Raw genomic sequence first — 17,517 nt, forward strand, 5'->3', positions numbered from 1 at the left:
ATGTGATGAATCCCGCACGGATCAGAGGTAAATTATCTTCAGAGAACCAGAAATGTCCAGTGGTAATCTGGTTTGGACTAAATGCTTATTAGCCTCACTGACTGGAATTTATCTCATAAGTCATCCACGGGTATTTTAGGACACTAACTCCATTGACAAGGAACTGGCAGTGGTGGGATTCGAACCCACGCCTCCTGAGAGACTGGAGCCTAAATCCAGCGCCTTCGACCACTCGGCCACACTACCCTGTGAAGAAATGTCAGGAAGGGACATTTGTTGGCAATTTAAGAAATGTTGCGGTTTGAGGTGCAGACTCTGCGGTCAAACAGTAGCCTTCCACACCAATTTCTAGGTTTGTGATGTCCTGCATCGCTTTGTGCACGTGATACAGCCTGCTCGGATCCATGGTGTCAGGCGACCTAGTTCTTCTTCAGCGACAAGAGTACAGGACAAATGCTTGTCCTCGAGCAGCAAGTGGCGCAGCGGAAGCGTGCTGGGCCCATAACCCAGAGGTCGATGGATCGAAACCATCCTCGGCTATCTACAACTCTTTGTATATTAGGAAAACCCCGAGTCTGGTATGTTGTTGAACTTCTTCCCAGTGCTTCTTTTGAAGGTTAACCATGTGAAGTTCGGAGTTGGCTACTCATTGGCTGTGGCCAAGCCAAGTATTTTGATAAGTACGATGAATTTATGGTGGAAAGAAAATCAAAAACCTCCACTTTGTGAGAAACACAAACCTAAGTCTGAACTGGCAGTGGTGGGATTCGAACCCACGCCTCCTGAGAGACTGGAGCCTTAATCCAGCGCCTTTGACCGCTCGGCCACACTACCCTGTGAAGAAATATCAGGAAGGGACATTTGTTGGCAATTTAAGAAATGTTGCGGTTTGAGGTGCAGACTTGGCGGTCAAACAGTAGTCTTCCACACCAATTTCTAGCTTTGTGATGTCCTGCATCGCTTTGTGCACAACGTGATAAAGCCTGCTCGGATCCATGGTGTCACAGGCGACCTAGTTCTTCTTCAGCGACAAGAGTACAGGACAAATGCTTGTCCTCGAGCAGCAGAGTGGCGCAGCGGAAGCGTGCTGGGCCCATAACCCAGAGGTCGATGGATCGAAACCATCCTCTGCTATCTGCAACTGTTTGTATATTAGCAAAACCCTGAGTCTGGTATGTTGTTGAACTTATTCCAAGTGTTTCTTTTGAAGGTTAACCATGTGAAGTTCGGAGTTGGCTACTCATTGGCTGTGGCCAAGCCAAGTATTTTGATAAGTACGATGAATTTATGGTGGAAAGAAAATCAAAAACTTCCATTTTGTGAGAAACCCAAATCTAAATGTGAACTGGTGGGACGTGAACCCACGCCTCCTGAGAGACTGGAGTCTTAATCCAGCGCCTTTGACCGCTCGGCCACACTACCTGCTGACCGCTGTTTAGACGTATGAGTTTGTTGGCATATTTAAGTAGTTTTGTCAGGATATGTTCCCACAAAAAAATATCCAGTTGAGAAGTGTCCAACCGAGCCTTGTGCAAATGTGATGAATACCGCACGGATCAGAGGTAAATTATCTTCAAGAGAACCAGAAATGTCCAGTGGTAATCTGGTTTGGACTAAATGCTTATTAGCCTCACTGACTGGAATTTATCTCATAAGTCATCCACGGGTATTTTTGGACACTAACTCCATTGACAAGGAACTGGCAGTGGTGGGATTCGAACCCACGCCTCCTGAGAGACTGGAGCCTAAATCCAGCGCCTTCGACCACTCGGCCAAACTACCCTGTGAAGAAATGTCAGGAAGGGACATTTGTTGGCAATTTAAGAAATGTTGCGGTTTGAGGTGCAGACTCTGCGGTCAAACAGTAGCCTTCACACCAATTTCTAGGTTTGTGATGTCCTGCATCGCTTTGTGCACGTGATACAGCCTGCTCGGATCCATGGTGTCACAGGCGACCTAGTTCTTCTTCAGCGACAATAGTACAGCACAAATGCTTATCCTCGAGCAGCAGAGTGGCGCAGCGGAAGCGTGCTGGGCCCATAACCCAGAGGTCGATGGATTGAAACCATCCTCTGCTATCTGCAACTGTTTGTATATTAGGAAAACCCCGAGTCTGGTATGTTGTTGAACTTCTTCCAAGTGTTTCTTTTGAAGGTTAACCATGTGAAGTTCGGAGTTGGCTACTCATTGGCTGTGGCCAAGCAAAGTATTTTGATAAGTACGATGAATTTACGGTGGAAAGAAAATCAAAAACTTCCATTTTGTGAGAAACCCAAATCTAAATGTGAACTGGTGGGTTGTGAACCCATGCCTCCTGAGAGACTGGAGCCTTAATCCAGCGCCCTTGACCGCTCGGCCACACTACCTGCTGACCGCTGTTTAGACGTATGAGTTTGTTGGCATATTTAAGTAGTTTTGTCAGGATATGTTCCCACAAAAAAATATCCAGTTGAGAAGTGTCCAACCGAGCCTTGTGCAAATGTGATGAATCCCGCTCGGATCAGAGGTAAATTATCTTCAAGAGAACCAGAAATGTCCAGTGGTAATCTGGTTTGGACTAAATGCTTATTAGCCTCACTGACTGGAATTTATCTCATAAGTCATCCACGGGTATTTTAGGACACTAACTCCATTGACAAGGAACTGGCAGTGGTGGGATTCGAACCCACGCCTCCTGAGAGACTGGAGCCTTAATCCAGCGCCTTTGACCCCTCGGCCACACTACCCTGTGAAGAAATATCAGGAAGGGACATTTGTTGGCAATTTAAGAAATGTTGCGGTTTGAGGTGCAGACTTGGCGGTCAAACAGTAGTCTTCCACACCAATTTCTAGGTTTGTGATGTCCTGCATCGCTTTGTGCACAACGTGATAAAGCCTGCTCGGATCCATGGTGTCACAGGCGACCTAGTTCTTCTTCAGCGACAAGAGTACAGGACAAATGCGTGTCCTCGAGCAGCAGAGTGGCGCAGCGGAAGCGTGCTGGGCCCATAACCCAGAGGTCGATGGATTGAAACCATCCTCTGCTATCTGCAACTGTTTGTATATTAGCAAAACCCTGAGTCTGGTATGTTGTTGAACTTATTCCAAGTGTTTCTTTTGAAGGTTAACCATGTGAAGTTCGGAGTTGGCTACTCATTGGCTGTGGCCAAGCCAAGTATTTTGATAAGTACGATGAATTTATGGTGGAAAGAAAATCAAAAACTTCCATTTTGTGAGAAACCCAAATCTAAATGTGAACTGGTGGGACGTGAACCCACGCCTCCTGAGAGACTGGAGTCTTAATCCAGCGCCTTTGACCGCTCGGCCACACTACCTGCTGACCGCTGTTTAGACGTATGAGTTTGTTGGCATATTTAAGTAGTTTTGTCGGGATATGTTCCCACAAAAAAATATCCAGTTGAGAAGTGTCCAACCGAGCCTTGTGCAAATGTGCTGAATCCCGCACGGATCAGAGGTAAATTATCTTCAAGAGAACCAGAAATGTCCAGTGGTAATCTGGTTTGGACTAAATGCTTATTAGCCTCACTGACTGGAATTTATCTCATAAGTCATCCACGGGTATTTTAGGACACTAACTCCATTGACAAGGAACTGGCAGTGGTGGGATTCGAACCCACGCCTCCTGAGAGACTGGAGCCTAAATCCAGCGCCTTCGACCACTCGGCCACACTACCCTGTGAAGAAATGTCAGGAAGGGACATTTGTTGGCAATTTAAGAAATGTTGCGGTTTGAGGTGCAGACTTGGCGGTCAAACAGTAGTCTTCCACACCAATTTCTAGGTTTGTGATGTCCTGCATCGCTTTGTGCACAACGTGATAAAGCCTGCTCGGATCCATGGTGTCACAGGCGACCTAGTTCTTCTTCAGCGACAAGAGTACAGGACAAATGCTTGTCCTCGAGCAGCAGAGTGACGCAGCGGAAGCGTGCTGGGCCCATAACCCAGAGGTCGATGGATCGAAACCATCCTCTGCTATCTACAACTCTTTGTATATTAGGAAAACCCCGAGTCTGGTATGTTGTTGAACTTCTTCCAAGTGCTTCTTTTGAAGGTTAACCATGTGAAGTTCGGAGTTGGCTACTCATTGGCTGTGGCCAAGCCAAGTATTTTGATAAGTACGATGAATTTATGGTGGAAAGAAAATCAAAAACTTCCATTTTGTGAGAAACCCAAATCTAAATGTGAACTGGTGGGTTGTGAACCCATGCCTCCTGAGAGACTGGAGCCTTAATCCAGCGCCTTTGACCGCTCGGCCACACTACCTACTGACCGCTGTTTAGACGTATGAGTTTGTTGGCATATTTAAGTAGTTTTGTCAGGATATGTTCCCGCAAAAAATATCCAGTTGAGAAGTGTCCAACCGAGCCTTGTGCAAAAGGTGATGAATCCCGCTCGGATCAGAGGTAAATTATCTTCAAGAGAACCAGAAATGTCCAGTGGTAATCTGGTTTGGACTAAATGCGTATTTGCCTCACTGACTGGAAATTATCTCATAAGTCATCCTCAGGTATTTTAGGACACTAACTCCATTGACAAGGAACTGGCAGTGGTGGGAATCGAACCCTCCTGAGAGACTGGAGCCTTAATCCAGCGCCTTTGACCGCTCGGCCACACTATCCTGTGAAGAAATATCAGGAAGGGACATTTGTTGGCAATTTAAGAAATGTTGCGGTTTGAGGTGCAGACTTGGCGGTCAAACAGTAGTCTTCCACACCAATTTCTAGGTTTGTGATGTCCTGCATCGCTTTGTGCACAACGTGATAAAGCCTGCTCGGATCCATGGTGTCACAGGCGACCTAGTTCTTCTTCAGCGACAAGAGTACAGGACAAATGCTTGTCCTCGAGCAGCAGAGTGGCGCAGCGGAAGCGTGCTGGGCCCATAACCCAGAGGTCGATGGATCGAAACCATCCTCTGCTATCTGCAACTGTTTGTATATTAGCAAAACCCTGAGTCTGGTATGTTGTAGAACTTATTCCAAGTGTTTCTTTTGAAGGTTAACCATGTGAAGTTCGGAGTTGGCTACTCATTGGCTGTGGCCAAGCCAAGTATTTTGATAAGTACGATGAATTTACGGTGGAAAGAAAATCAAAAACTTCCATTTTGTGAGAAACCCAAATCTAAATGTGAACTGGTGGGTTGTGAACCCATGCCTCCTGAGAGACTGGAGCCTTAATCCAGCGCCCTTGACCGCTCGGCCACACTACCTGCTGACCGCTGTTTAGACGTATGAGTTTGTTGGCATATTTAAGTAGTTTTGTCAGGATATGTTCCCACAAAAAAATATCCAGTTGAGAAGTGTCCAACCGAGCCTTGTGCAAATGTGATGAATCCCGCACGGATCAGAGGTAAATTATCTTCAAGAGAACCAGAAATGTCCAGTGGTAATCTGGTTTGGACTAAATGCTTATTAGCCTCACTGACTGGAATTTATCTCATAAGTCATCCACGGGTATTTTTGGACACTAACTCCATTGACAAGGAACTGGCAGTGGTGGGATTCGAACCCACGCCTCCTGAGAGACTGGAGCCTAAATCCAGCGCCTTCGACCACTCGGCCAAACTACCCTGTGAAGAAATGTCAGGAAGGGACATTTGTTGGCAATTTAAGAAATGTTGCGGTTTGAGGTGCAGACTCTGCGGTCAAACAGTAGCCTTCACACCAATTTCTAGGTTTGTGATGTCCTGCATCGCTTTGTGCACGTGATACAGCCTGCTCGGATCCATGGTGTCACAGGCGACCTAGTTCTTCTTCAGCGACAATAGTACAGCACAAATGCTTATCCTCGACAGCAGAGTGGGGCAGCGGAAGCGTGCTGGGCCCATAACCCAGAGGTCGATGGATTGAAACCATCCTCTGCTATCTGCAACTGTTTGTATATTAGGAAAACCCCGAGTCTGGTATGTTGTTGAACTTCTTCCAAGTGTTTCTTTTGAAGGTTAACCATGTGAAGTTCGGAGTTGGCTACTCATTGGCTGTGGCCAAGCAAAGAATTTTGATAAGTACGATGAATTTACGGTGGAAAGAAAATCAAAAACTTCCATTTTGTGAGAAACCCAAATCTAAATGTGAACTGGTGGGTTGTGAACCCATGCCTCCTGAGAGACTGGAGTCTTAATCCAGCGCCCTTGACCGCTCGGCCACACTACCTGCTGACCGCTGTTTAGACGTATGAGTTTGTTGGCATATTTAAGTAGTTTTGTCAGGATATGTTTCCACAAAAAATATCCAGTTGAGAAGTGTCCAACCGAGCCTTGTGCAAAAGGTGATGAATCCCGCTCGGATCAGAGGTAAATTATATTCAAGAGAACCAGAAATGTCCAGTGGTAATCTGGTTTGGACTAAATGTGTATTTGCCTCACTGACTGGAAATTATCTCATAAGTCATCCACGGGTATTTTAGGACACTAACCCCATTGACAAGGAACTGGCAGTGGTGGGATTCGAACCCACGCCTCCTGAGAGACTGGAGCCTTAATCCAGCGCCTTTGACCGCTCGGCCACACTACCCTGTGAAGAAATATCAGGAAGGGACATTTGTTGGCAATTTAAGAAATGTTGCGGTTTGAGGTGCAGACTTGGCGGTCAAACAGTAGTCTTCCACACCAATTTCTAGGTTTGTGATGTCCTGCATCGCTTTGTGCACAACGTGATAAAGCCTGCTCGGATCCATGGTGTCACAGGCGACCTAGTTCTTCTTCAGCGACAAGAGTACAGGACAAATGCGTGTCCTCGAGCAGCAGAGTGGCGCAGCGGAAGCGTGCTGGGCCCATAACCCAGAGGTCGATGGATCGAAACCATCCTCTGCTATCTGCAACTGTTTGTATATTAGCAAAACCCTGAGTCTGGTATGTTGTTGAACTTATTCCAAGTGTTTCTTTTGAAGGTTAACCATGTGAAGTTCGGAGTTGGCTACTCATTGGCTGTGGCCAAGCCAAGTATTTTGATAAGTACGATGAATTTATGGTGGAAAGAAAATCAAAAACTTCCATTTTGTGAGAAACCCAAATCTAAATGTGAACTGGTGGGACGTGAACCCACGCCTCCTGAGAGACTGGAGTCTTAATCCAGCGCCTTTGACCGCTCGGCCACACTACCTGCTGACCGCTGTTTAGACGTATGAGTTTGTTGGCATATTTAAGTAGTTTTGTCAGGATATGTTCCCACAAAAAAATATCCAGTTGAGAAGTGTCCAACCGAGCCTTGTGCAAATGTGCTGAATCCCGCACGGATCAGAGGTAAATTATCTTCAAGAGAACCAGAAATGTCCAGTGGTAATCTGGTTTGGACTAAATGCTTATTAGCCTCACTGACTGGAATTTATCTCATAAGTCATCCACGGGTATTTTAGGACACTAACTCCATTGACAAGGAACTGGCAGTGGTGGGATTCGAACCCACGCCTCCTGAGAGACTGGAGCCTAAATCCAGCGCCTTCGACCACTCGGCCACACTACCCTGTGAAGAAATGTCAGGAAGGGACATTTGTTGGCAATTTAAGAAATGTTGCGGTTTGAGGTGCAGACTTGGCGGTCAAACAGTAGTCTTCCACACCAATTTCTAGGTTTGTGATGTCCTGCATCGCTTTGTGCACAACGTGATAAAGCCTGCTCGGATCCATGGTGTCACAGGCGACCTAGTTCTTCTTCAGCGACAAGAGTACAGGACAAATGCTTGTCCTCGAGCAGCAGAGTGGCGCAGCGGAAGCGTGCTGGGCCCATAACCCAGAGGTCGATGGATCGAAACCATCCTCTGCTATCTACAACTCTTTGTATATTAGGAAAACCCCGAGTCTGGTATGTTGTTGAACTTCTTCCAAGTGCTTCTTTTGAAGGTTAACCATGTGAAGTTCGGAGTTGGCTACTCATTGGCTGTGGCCAAGCCAAGTATTTTGATAAGTACGATGAATTTATGGTGGAAAGAAAATCAAAAACTTCCATTTTGTGAGAAACCCAAATCTAAATGTGAACTGGTGGGTTGTGAACCCATGCCTCCTGAGAGACTGGAGCCTTAATCCAGCGCCTTTGACCGCTCGGCCACACTACCTACTGACCGCTGTTTAGACGTATGAGTTTGTTGGCATATTTAAGTAGTTTTGTCAGGATATGTTCCCGCAAAAAATATCCAGTTGAGAAGTGTCCAACCGAGCCTTGTGCAAAAGGTGATGAATCCCGCTCGGATCAGAGGTAAATTATATTCAAGAGAACCAGAAATGTCCAGTGGTAATCTGGTTTGGACTAAATGCGTATTTGCCTTACTGACTGGAAATTATCTCATAAGTCATCCTCAGGTATTTTAGGACACTAACTCCATTGACAAGGAACTGGCAGTGGTGGGAATCGAACCCTCCTGAGAGACTGGAGCCTTAATCCAGCGCCTTTGACCGCTCAGCCACACTACCCTGTGAAGAAATATCAGGAAGGGACATTTGTTGGCAATTTAAGAAATGTTGCGGTTTGAGGTGCAGACTTGGCGGTCAAACAGTAGTCTTCCACACCAATTTCTAGGTTTGTGATGTCCTGCATCGCTTTGTGCACAACGTGATAAAGCCTGCTCGGATCCATGGTGTCACAGGCGACCTAGTTCTTCTTCAGCGACAAGAGTACAGGACAAATGCTTGCCCTCGAGCAGCAGAGTGGCGCAGCGGAAGCGTGCTGGGCCCATAACCCAGAGGTTGATGGATCGAAACCATCCTCTGCTATCTGCAACTGTTTGTATATTAGCAAAACCCTGAGTCTGGTATGTTGTTGAACTTATTCCAAGTGTTTCTTTTGAAGGTTAACCATGTGAAGTTCGGAGTTGGCTACTCATTGGCTGTGGCCAAGCCAAGTATTTTGATAAGTACGATGAATTTATGGTGGAAAGAAAATCAAAAACTTCCATTTTGTGAGAAACCCAAATCTAAATGTGAACTGGTGGGACGTGAACCCACGCCTCCTGAGAGACTGGAGTCTTAATCCAGCGCCTTTGACCGCTCGGCCACACTACCTGCTGACCGCTGTTTAGACGTATGAGTTTGTTGGCATATTTAAGTAGTTTTGTCAGGATATGTTCCCACAAAAAAATATCCAGTTGAGAAGTGTCCAACCGAGCCTTGTGCAAATGTGATGAATCCCGCACGGATCAGAGGTAAATTATCTTCAAGAGAACCAGAAATGTCCAGTGGTAATCTGGTTTGGACTAAATGCTTATTAGCCTCACTGACTGGAATTTATCTCATAAGTCATCCACGGGTATTTTAGGACACTAACTCCATTGACAAGGAACTGGCAGTGGTGGGATTAGAACCCACGCCTCCTGAGAGACTGGAGCCTAAATCCAGCGCCTTCGACCACTCGGCCACACTACCCTGTAAAGAAATGTCAGGAAGGGACATTTGTTGGCAATTTAAGAAATGTTGCGGTTTGAGGTGCAGACTTGGCGGTCAAACAGTAGTCTTCCACACCAATTTCTAGGTTTGTGATGTCCTGCATCGCTTTGTGCACAACGTGATAAAGCCTGCTCGGATCCATGGTGTCACAGGCGACCTAGTTCTTCTTCAGCGACAAGAGTACAGGACAAATGCTTGTCCTCGAGCAGCAGAGTGGCGCAGCGGAAGCGTGCTGGGCCCATAACCCAGAGGTCGATGGATCGAAACCATCCTCTGCTATCTACAACTCTTTGTATATTAGGAAAACCCCGAGTCTGGTATGTTGTTGAACTTCTTCCAAGTGCTTCTTTTGAAGGTTAACCATGTGAAGTTCGGAGTTGGCTACTCATTGGCTGTGGCCAAGCCAAGTATTTTGATAAGTACGATGAATTTATGGTGGAAAGAAAATCAAAAACTTCCATTTTGTGAGAAACCCAAATCTAAATGTGAACTGGTGGGTTGTGAACCCATGCCTCCTGAGAGACTGGAGCCTTAATCCAGCGCCTTTGACCGCTCGGCCACACGACCTACTGACCGCTGTTTAGACGTATGAGTTTGTTGGCATATTTAAGTAGTTTTGTCAGGATATGTTCCCACAAAAAATATCCAGTTGAGAAGTGTCCAACCGAGCCTTGTGCAAAAGGTGATGAATCCCGCTCGGATCAGAGGTAAATTCTCTTCAAGAGAACCAGAAATGTCCAGTGGTAATCTGGTTTGGACTAAATGCGTATTTGCCTCACTGACTGGAAATTATCTCATAAGTCATCCTCTGGTATTTTAGGACACTAACTCCATTGACAAGGAACTGGCAGTGGTGGGAATCGAACCCTCCTGAGAGACTGGAGCCTTAATCCAGCGCCTTTGACCGCTCGGCCACACTACCGTGTGAAGAAATATCAGGAAGGGACATTTGTTGGCAATTTAAGAAATGTTGCGGTTTGAGGTGCAGACTTGGCGGTCAAACAGTAGTCTTCCACACCAATTTCTAGGTTTGTGATGTCCTGCATCGCTTTGTGCACAACGTGATAAAGCCTGCTCGGATCCATGGTGTCACAGGCGACCTAGTTCTTCTTCAGCGACAAGAGTACAGGACAAATGCTTGTCCTCGAGCAGCAGAGTGGCGCAGCGGAAGCGTGCTGTGCCCATAACCCAGAGGTCGATGGATCGAAACCATCCTCTGCTATCTGCAACTATTTGTATATTAGCAAAACCCTGAGTCTGGTATGTTGTTGAACTTATTCCAAGTGTTTCTTTTGAAGGTTAACCATGTGAAGTTCGGAGTTGGCTACTCATTGGCTGTGGCCAAGCCAAGTATTTTGATAAGTACGATGAATTTATGGTGGAAAGAAAATCAAAAACTTCCATTTTGTGAGAAACCCAAATCTAAATGTGCACTGGTGGGACGTGAACCCACGCCTCCTGAGAGACTGGAGTCTTAAACCAGCGCCTTTGACCGCTCGGCCACACTACCTGCTGACCGCTGTTTAGACGTATGAGTTTGTTGGCATATTTAAGTAGTTTTGTCAGGATATGTTCCCACAAAAAAATATCCAGTTGAGAAGTGTCCAACCGAGCCTTGTGCAAATGTGATGAATCCCGCACAGATCAGAGGTAAATTATCTTCAAGAGAACCAGAAATGTCCAGTGGTAATCTGGTTTGGACTAAATGCTTATTAGCCTCACTGACTGGAATTCATCTCATAAGTCATCCACGGGTATTTTAGGACACTAACTCCATTGACAAGGAACTGGCAGTGGTGGGATTCGAACCCACGCCTCCTGAGAGACTGGAGCCTAAATCCAGCGCCTTCGACCACTCGGCCACACTACCCTGTGAAGAAATGTCAGGAAGGGACATTTGTTGGCAATTTAAGAAATGTTGCGGTTTGAGGTGCAGACTTGGCGGTCAAACAGTCGTCTTCCACACCAATTTCTAGGTTTGTGATGTCCTGCATCGCTTTGTGCACAACGTGATAAAGCCTGCTCGGATCCATGGTGTCACAGGCGACCTAGTTCTTCTTCAGCGACAAGAGTACAGGACAAATGCTTGTCCTCGAGCAGCAGAGTGGCGCAGCGGAAGCGTGCTGGGCCCATAACCCAGAGGTCGATGGATCGAAACCATCCTCTGCTATCTACAACTCTTTGTATATTAGGAAAACCCCGAGTCTGGTATGTTGTTGAACTTCTTCCAAGTGCTTCTTTTGAAGGTTAACCATGTGAAGTTCGGAGTTGGCTACTCATTGGCTGTGGCCAAGCCAAGTATTTTGATAAGTACGATGAATTTATGGTGGAAAGAAAATCAAAAACTTCCACTTCGTGAGAAACCCAAATCTAAATGTGAACTGGTGGGACGTGAACCCACGCCTCCTGAGAGACTGGAGTCTTAATCCAGCGCCTTTGACCGCTCGGCCACACTACCTGCTGACCGCTGTTTAGACGTATGAGTTTGTTGGCATATTTAAGTAGTTTTGTCAGGATATGTTCCCACAAAAAAATATCCAGTTGAGAAGTGTCCAACCGAGCCTTGTGCAAATGTGATGAATCCCGCACAGATCAGAGGTAAATTATCTTCAAGAGAACCAGAAATGTCCAGTGGTAATCTGGTTTGGACTAAATGCTTATTAGCCTCACTGACTGGAATTTATCTCATAAGTCATCCACGGGTATTTTAGGACACTAACTCCATTGACAAGGAACTGTCAGTGGTGGGATTCGAACCCACGCCTCCTGAGAGACTGGAGCCTAAATCCAGCGCCTTCGACCACTCGGCCACACTACCCTGTGAAGAAATGTCAGGAAGGGACATTTGTTGGCAATTTAAGAAATGTTGCGGTTTGAGGTGCAGACTTGGCGGTCAAACAGTAGTCTTCCACACCAATTTCTAGGTTTGTGATGTCCTGCATCGCTTTGTGCACAACGTGATAAAGCCTGCTCGGATCCATGGTGTCACAGGCGACCTAGTTCTTCTTCAGCGACAAGGGTACAGGACAAATGCTTGTCCTCGAGCAGCAGAGTGGCGCAGCGGAAGCGTGCTGGGCCCATAACCCAGAGGTCGATGGATCGAAACCATCCTCTGCTATCTACAACTCTTTGTATATTAGGAAAACCCCGAGTCTGGTATGTTGTTGAACTTCTTCCAAGTGCTTCTTTTGAAGGTTAACCATGTGAAGTTCGGAGTTGGCTACTCATTGGCTGTGGCCAAGCCAAGTATTTTGATAAGTACGATGAATTTATGGTGGAAAGAAAATCAAAAACTTCCATTTTGTGAGAAACCCAAATCTAAATGTGAACTGGTGGGTTGTGAACCCATGCCTCCTGAGAGACTGGAGCCTTAATCCAGCGCCTTTGACCGCTCGGCCACACTACCTACTGACCGCTGTTTAGACGTATGAGTTTGTTGGCATATTTAAGTAGTTTTGTCAGGATATGTTCCCACAAAAAATATCCAGTTGAGAAGTGTCCAACCGAGCCTTGTGCAAAAGGTGATGAATCCCGCTCGGATCAGAGGTAAATTATCTTCAAGAGAACCAGAAATGTCCAGTGGTAATCTGGTTTGGACTAAATGCGTATTTGCCTCACTGACTGGAATTTATCTCATAAGTCATCCTCGGGTATTTTAGGACACTAACTCCATTGACAAGGAACTGGCAGTGGTGGGAATCGAACCCTCCTGAGAGACTGGAGCCTTAATCCAACGCCTTTGACCGCTCGGCCACACTACCCTGTGAAGAAATATCAGGAAGGGACATTTGTTGGCAATTTAAGAAATGTTGCGGTTTGAGGTGCAGACTTGGCGGTCAAACAGTAGTCTTCCACACCAATTTCTAGGTTTGTGATGTCCTGCATCGCTTTGTGCACAACGTGATAAAGCCTGCTCGGATCCATGGTGTCACAGGCGACCTAGTTCTTCTTCAGCGACAAGAGTACAGGACAAATGCTTGTCCTCGAGCAGCAGAGTGGCGCAGCGGAAGCGTGCTGGGCCCATAACCCAGAGGTCGATGGATCGAAACCATCCTCTGCTATCTGCAACTGTTTGTATATTAGCAAAACCCTGAGTCTGGTATGTTGTTGAACTTATTCCAAGTGTTTCTTTTGAAGGTTAACCATGTGAAGTTCGGAGTTGGCTACTCATTGGCTGTGGCCAAGCCAAGTATTTTGATAAGTACGATGAATTTATGGTGGAAAGAAAATCAAAAACTTCCATTTTGTGTGCAACCCAAATCTAAATGTGAACTGGTGGGACGTGAACCCACGCCTCCTGAGAGACTGGAGTCTTAATCCAGCGCCTTTGACCGCTCGGCCACAGTACCTGCTGACCGCTGTTTAGACGTATGAGTTTGTTGGCATATTTAAATAGTTTTGTCAGGATATGTTCCCGCAAAAAATATCCAGTTGAGAAGTGTCCAGCCGAGCCTTGTGCAAAAGGTGATGAATCCCGCTCGGATCAGAGGTAAATTATCTTCAAGAGAACCAGAAATGTCCAGTGGTAATCTGGTTTGGACTAAATGCGTATTTGCCTCACTGACTGGAAATTATCTCATAAGTCATCCTCAGGTATTTTAGGACACTAACTCCATTGACAAGGAACTGGCAGTGGTGGGAATCGAACCCTCCTGAGAGACTGGAGCCTTAATCCAGCGTCTTTGACCGCTCGGCCACACTACCCTGTGAAGAAATATCAGGAAGGGACATTTGTTGGCAATTTAAGAAATGTTGCGGTTTGAGGTGCAGACTTGGCGGTCAAACAGTAGTCTTCCACACCAATTTCTAGGTTTGTGATGTCCTGCATCGCTTTGTGCACAACGTGATAAAGCCTGCTCGGATCCATGGTGTCACAGGCGACCTAGTTCTTCTTCAGCGACAAGAGTACAGGACAAATGCTTGTCCTCGAGCAGCAGAGTGGCGCAGCGGAAGCGTGCTGGGCCCATAACCCAGAGGTTGATGGATCGAAACCATCCTCTGCTATCTGCAACTGTTTGTATATTAGCAAAACCCTGAGTCTGGTATGTTGTTGAACTTATTCCAAGTGTTTCTTTTGAAGGTTAACCATGTGAAGTTCGGAGTTGGCTACTCATTGGCTGTGGCCAAGCCAAGTATTTTGATAAGTACGATGAATTTATGGTGGAAAGAAAATCAAAAACTTCCATTTTGTGAGAAACCCAAATCTAAATGTGAACTGGTGGGACGTGAACCCACGCCTCCTGAGAGACTGGAGTCTTAATCCAGCGCCTTTGACCGCTCGGCCACACTACCTGCTGACCGCTGTTTAGACGTATGAGTTTGTTGGCATATTTAAGTAGTTTTGTCAGGATATGTTCCCACAAAAAAATATCCAGTTGAGAAGTGTCCAACCGAGCCTTGTGCAAATGTGCTGAATCCCGCACGGATCAGAGGTAAATTATCTTCAAGAGAACCAGAAATGTCCAGTGGTAATCTGGTTTGGACTAAATGCTTATTAGCCTCACTGACTGGAATTTATCTCATAAGTCATCCACGGGTATTTTAGGACACTAACTCCATTGACAAGGAACTGGCAGTGGTGGGATTCGAACCCACGCCTCCTGAGAGACTGGAGCCTAAATCCAGCGCCTTCGACCACTCGGCCACACTACCCTGTGAAGAAATGTCAGGAAGGGACATTTGTTGGCAATTTAAGAAATGTTGCGGTTTGAGGTGCAGACTTGGCGGTCAAACAGTAGTCTTCCACACCAATTTCTAGGTTTGTGATGTCCTGCATCGCTTTGTGCACAACGTGATAAAGCCTGCTCGGATCCATGGTGTCACAGGCGACCTAGTTCTTCTTCAGCGACAAGAGTACAGGACAAATGCTTGTCCTCGAGCAGCAGAGTGGCGCAGCGGAAGCGTGCTGGGCCCATAACCCAGAGGTCGATGGATCGAAACCATCCTCTGCTATCTACAACTCTTTGTATATTAGGAAAACCCCGAGTCTGGTATGTTGTTGAACTTCTTACAAGTGCTTCTTTTGAAGGTTAACCATGTGAAGTTCGGAGTTGGCTACTCATTGGCTGTGGCCAAGCCAAGTATTTTGATAAGTACGATGAATTTATGGTGGAAAGAAAATCAAAAACTTCCATTTTGTGAGAAACCCAAATCTAAATGTGAACTGGTGGGTTGTGAACCCATGCCTCCTGAGAGACTGGAGCCTTAATCCAGCGCCTTTGACCGCTCGGCCACACTACCTACTGACCGCTGTTTAGACGTATGAGTTTGTTGGCATATTTAAGTAGTTTTGTCAGGATATGTTCCCGCAAAAAATATCCAGTTGAGAAGTGTCCAACCGAGCCTTGTGCAAAAGGTGATGAATCCCGCTCGGATCAGAGGTAAATTATCTTCAAGAGAACCAGAAATGTCCAGTGGTAATCTGGTTTGGACTAAATGCGTATTTGCCTCACTGACTGGAAATTATCTCATAAGTCATCCTCAGGTATTTTAGGACACTAACTCCATTGACAAGGAACTGGCAGTGGTGGGAATCGAACCCTCCTGAGAGACTGGAGCCTTAATCCAGCGCCTTTGACCGCTCGGCCACACTACCCTGTGAAGAAATATCAGGAAGGGACATTTGTTGGCAATTTAAGAAATGTTGCGGTTTGAGGTGCAGACTTGGCGGTCAAACAGTAGTCTTCCACACCAATTTCTAGGTTTGTGATGTCCTGCATCGCTTTGTGCACAACGTGATAAAGCCTGCTCGGATCCATGGTGTCACAGGCGACCTAGTTCTTCTTCAGCGACAAGAGTACAGGACAAATGCTTGTCCTCGAGCAGCAGAGTGGCGCAGCGGAAGCGTGCTGGGCCCATAACCCAGAGGTCGATGGATCGAAACCATCCTCTGCTATCTGCAACTGTTTGTATATTAGCAAAACCCTGAGTCTGGTATGTTGTTGAACTTATTCCAAGTGTTTCTTTTGAAGGTTAACCATGTGAAGTTCGGAGTTGGCTACTCATTGGCTGTGGCCAAGCCAAGTATTTTGATAAGTACGATGAATTTATGGTGGAAAGAAAATCAAAAACTTCCATTTTGTGTGCAACCCAAATCTAAATGTGAACTGGTGGGACGTGAACCCACGCCTCCTGAGAGACTGGAGTCTTAATCCAGCGCCTTTGACCGCTCGGCCACAGTACCTGCTGACCGCTGTTTAGACGTATGAGTTTGTTGGCATATTTAAATAGTTTTGTCAGGATATGTTCCCGCAAAAAATATCCAGTTGAGAAGTGTCCAACCGAGCCTTGTGCAAAAGGTGATGAATCCCGCTCGGATCAGAGGTAAATTATCTTCAAGAGAACCAGAAATGTCCAGTGGTAATCTGGTTTGGACTAAATGCGTATTTGCCTCACTGACTGGAAATTATCTCATAAGTCATCCTCAGGTATTTTAGGACACTAACTCCATTGACAAGGAACTGGCAGTGGTGGGAATCGAACCCTCCTGAGAGACTGGAGCCTTAATCCAGCGCCTTTGACCGCTCGGCCACACTACCCTGTGAAGAAATATCAGGAAGGGACATTTGTTGGCAATTTAAGAAATGTTGCGGTTTGAGGTGCAGACTTGGCGGTCAAACAGTAGTCTTCCACACCAATTTCTAGGTTTGTGATGTCCTGCATCGCTTTGTGCACAACGTGATAAAGCCTGCTCGGATCCATGGTGTCACAGGCGACCTAGTTCTTCTTCAGCGACAAGAGTACAGGACAAATGCTTGTCCTCGAGCAGCAGAGTGGCGCAGCGGAAGCGTGCTGGGCCCATAACCCAGAGGTTGATGGATCGAAACCATCCTCTGCTATCTGCAACTGTTTGTATATTAGCAAAACCCTGAGTCTGGTATGTTGTTGAACTTATTCCAAGTGTTTCTTTTGAAGGTTAACCATGTGAAGTTCGGAGTTGGCTACTCATTGGCTGTGGCCAAGCCAAGTATTTTGATAAGTACGATGAATTTATGGTGGAAAGAAAATCAAAAACTTCCATTTTGTGAGAAACCCAAATCTAAATGTGAACTGGTGGGACGTGAACCCACGCCTCCTGAAAGACTGGAGTCTTAATCCAGCGCCTTTGACCGCTCGGCCACACTACCTGCTGACCGCTGTTTAGACGTAT

General features: G+C 46.2%; 12 non-coding genes across 12 annotated transcripts; all 12 read right to left on the reverse strand.

Annotated features, from left to right (window-relative positions):
• Positions 1-164: 164 nt before the first annotated feature.
• On the reverse strand, positions 165-246 carry trnal-uag (transfer RNA leucine (anticodon UAG)). Its single transcript has one exon. It is a non-coding gene; the product is annotated as a tRNA-Leu (tRNA).
• A 506-nt stretch (positions 247-752) lies between these two features.
• trnal-aag (transfer RNA leucine (anticodon AAG)) lies at positions 753-834 on the reverse strand. The gene has a single exon. It is a non-coding gene; the product is annotated as a tRNA-Leu (tRNA).
• An 866-nt stretch (positions 835-1,700) lies between these two features.
• Positions 1,701-1,782, reverse strand: trnal-uag (transfer RNA leucine (anticodon UAG)). The gene has a single exon. It is a non-coding gene; the product is annotated as a tRNA-Leu (tRNA).
• An 862-nt stretch (positions 1,783-2,644) lies between these two features.
• Positions 2,645-2,726, reverse strand: trnal-aag (transfer RNA leucine (anticodon AAG)). Its single transcript has one exon. It is a non-coding gene; the product is annotated as a tRNA-Leu (tRNA).
• Positions 2,727-3,592: 866 nt separating this feature from the next.
• On the reverse strand, positions 3,593-3,674 carry trnal-uag (transfer RNA leucine (anticodon UAG)). Its single transcript has one exon. It is a non-coding gene; the product is annotated as a tRNA-Leu (tRNA).
• Positions 3,675-5,483: 1,809 nt separating this feature from the next.
• Positions 5,484-5,565, reverse strand: trnal-uag (transfer RNA leucine (anticodon UAG)). Its single transcript has one exon. It is a non-coding gene; the product is annotated as a tRNA-Leu (tRNA).
• An 861-nt stretch (positions 5,566-6,426) lies between these two features.
• trnal-aag (transfer RNA leucine (anticodon AAG)) lies at positions 6,427-6,508 on the reverse strand. The gene has a single exon. It is a non-coding gene; the product is annotated as a tRNA-Leu (tRNA).
• An 866-nt stretch (positions 6,509-7,374) lies between these two features.
• trnal-uag (transfer RNA leucine (anticodon UAG)) lies at positions 7,375-7,456 on the reverse strand. The gene has a single exon. It is a non-coding gene; the product is annotated as a tRNA-Leu (tRNA).
• A 1,809-nt stretch (positions 7,457-9,265) lies between these two features.
• Positions 9,266-9,347, reverse strand: trnal-uag (transfer RNA leucine (anticodon UAG)). Its single transcript has one exon. It is a non-coding gene; the product is annotated as a tRNA-Leu (tRNA).
• A 1,809-nt stretch (positions 9,348-11,156) lies between these two features.
• Positions 11,157-11,238, reverse strand: trnal-uag (transfer RNA leucine (anticodon UAG)). Its single transcript has one exon. It is a non-coding gene; the product is annotated as a tRNA-Leu (tRNA).
• Positions 11,239-12,104: 866 nt separating this feature from the next.
• trnal-uag (transfer RNA leucine (anticodon UAG)) lies at positions 12,105-12,186 on the reverse strand. Its single transcript has one exon. It is a non-coding gene; the product is annotated as a tRNA-Leu (tRNA).
• A 2,752-nt stretch (positions 12,187-14,938) lies between these two features.
• On the reverse strand, positions 14,939-15,020 carry trnal-uag (transfer RNA leucine (anticodon UAG)). Its single transcript has one exon. It is a non-coding gene; the product is annotated as a tRNA-Leu (tRNA).
• Between the last annotated feature and the right edge of the window lie 2,497 nt (positions 15,021-17,517).

Source organism: Festucalex cinctus, chromosome 2 (genome assembly GCF_051991245.1).
Source record: "Festucalex cinctus isolate MCC-2025b chromosome 2, RoL_Fcin_1.0, whole genome shotgun sequence".
Classification (NCBI taxonomy): Eukaryota; Metazoa; Chordata; class Actinopteri; order Syngnathiformes; family Syngnathidae; genus Festucalex; species Festucalex cinctus.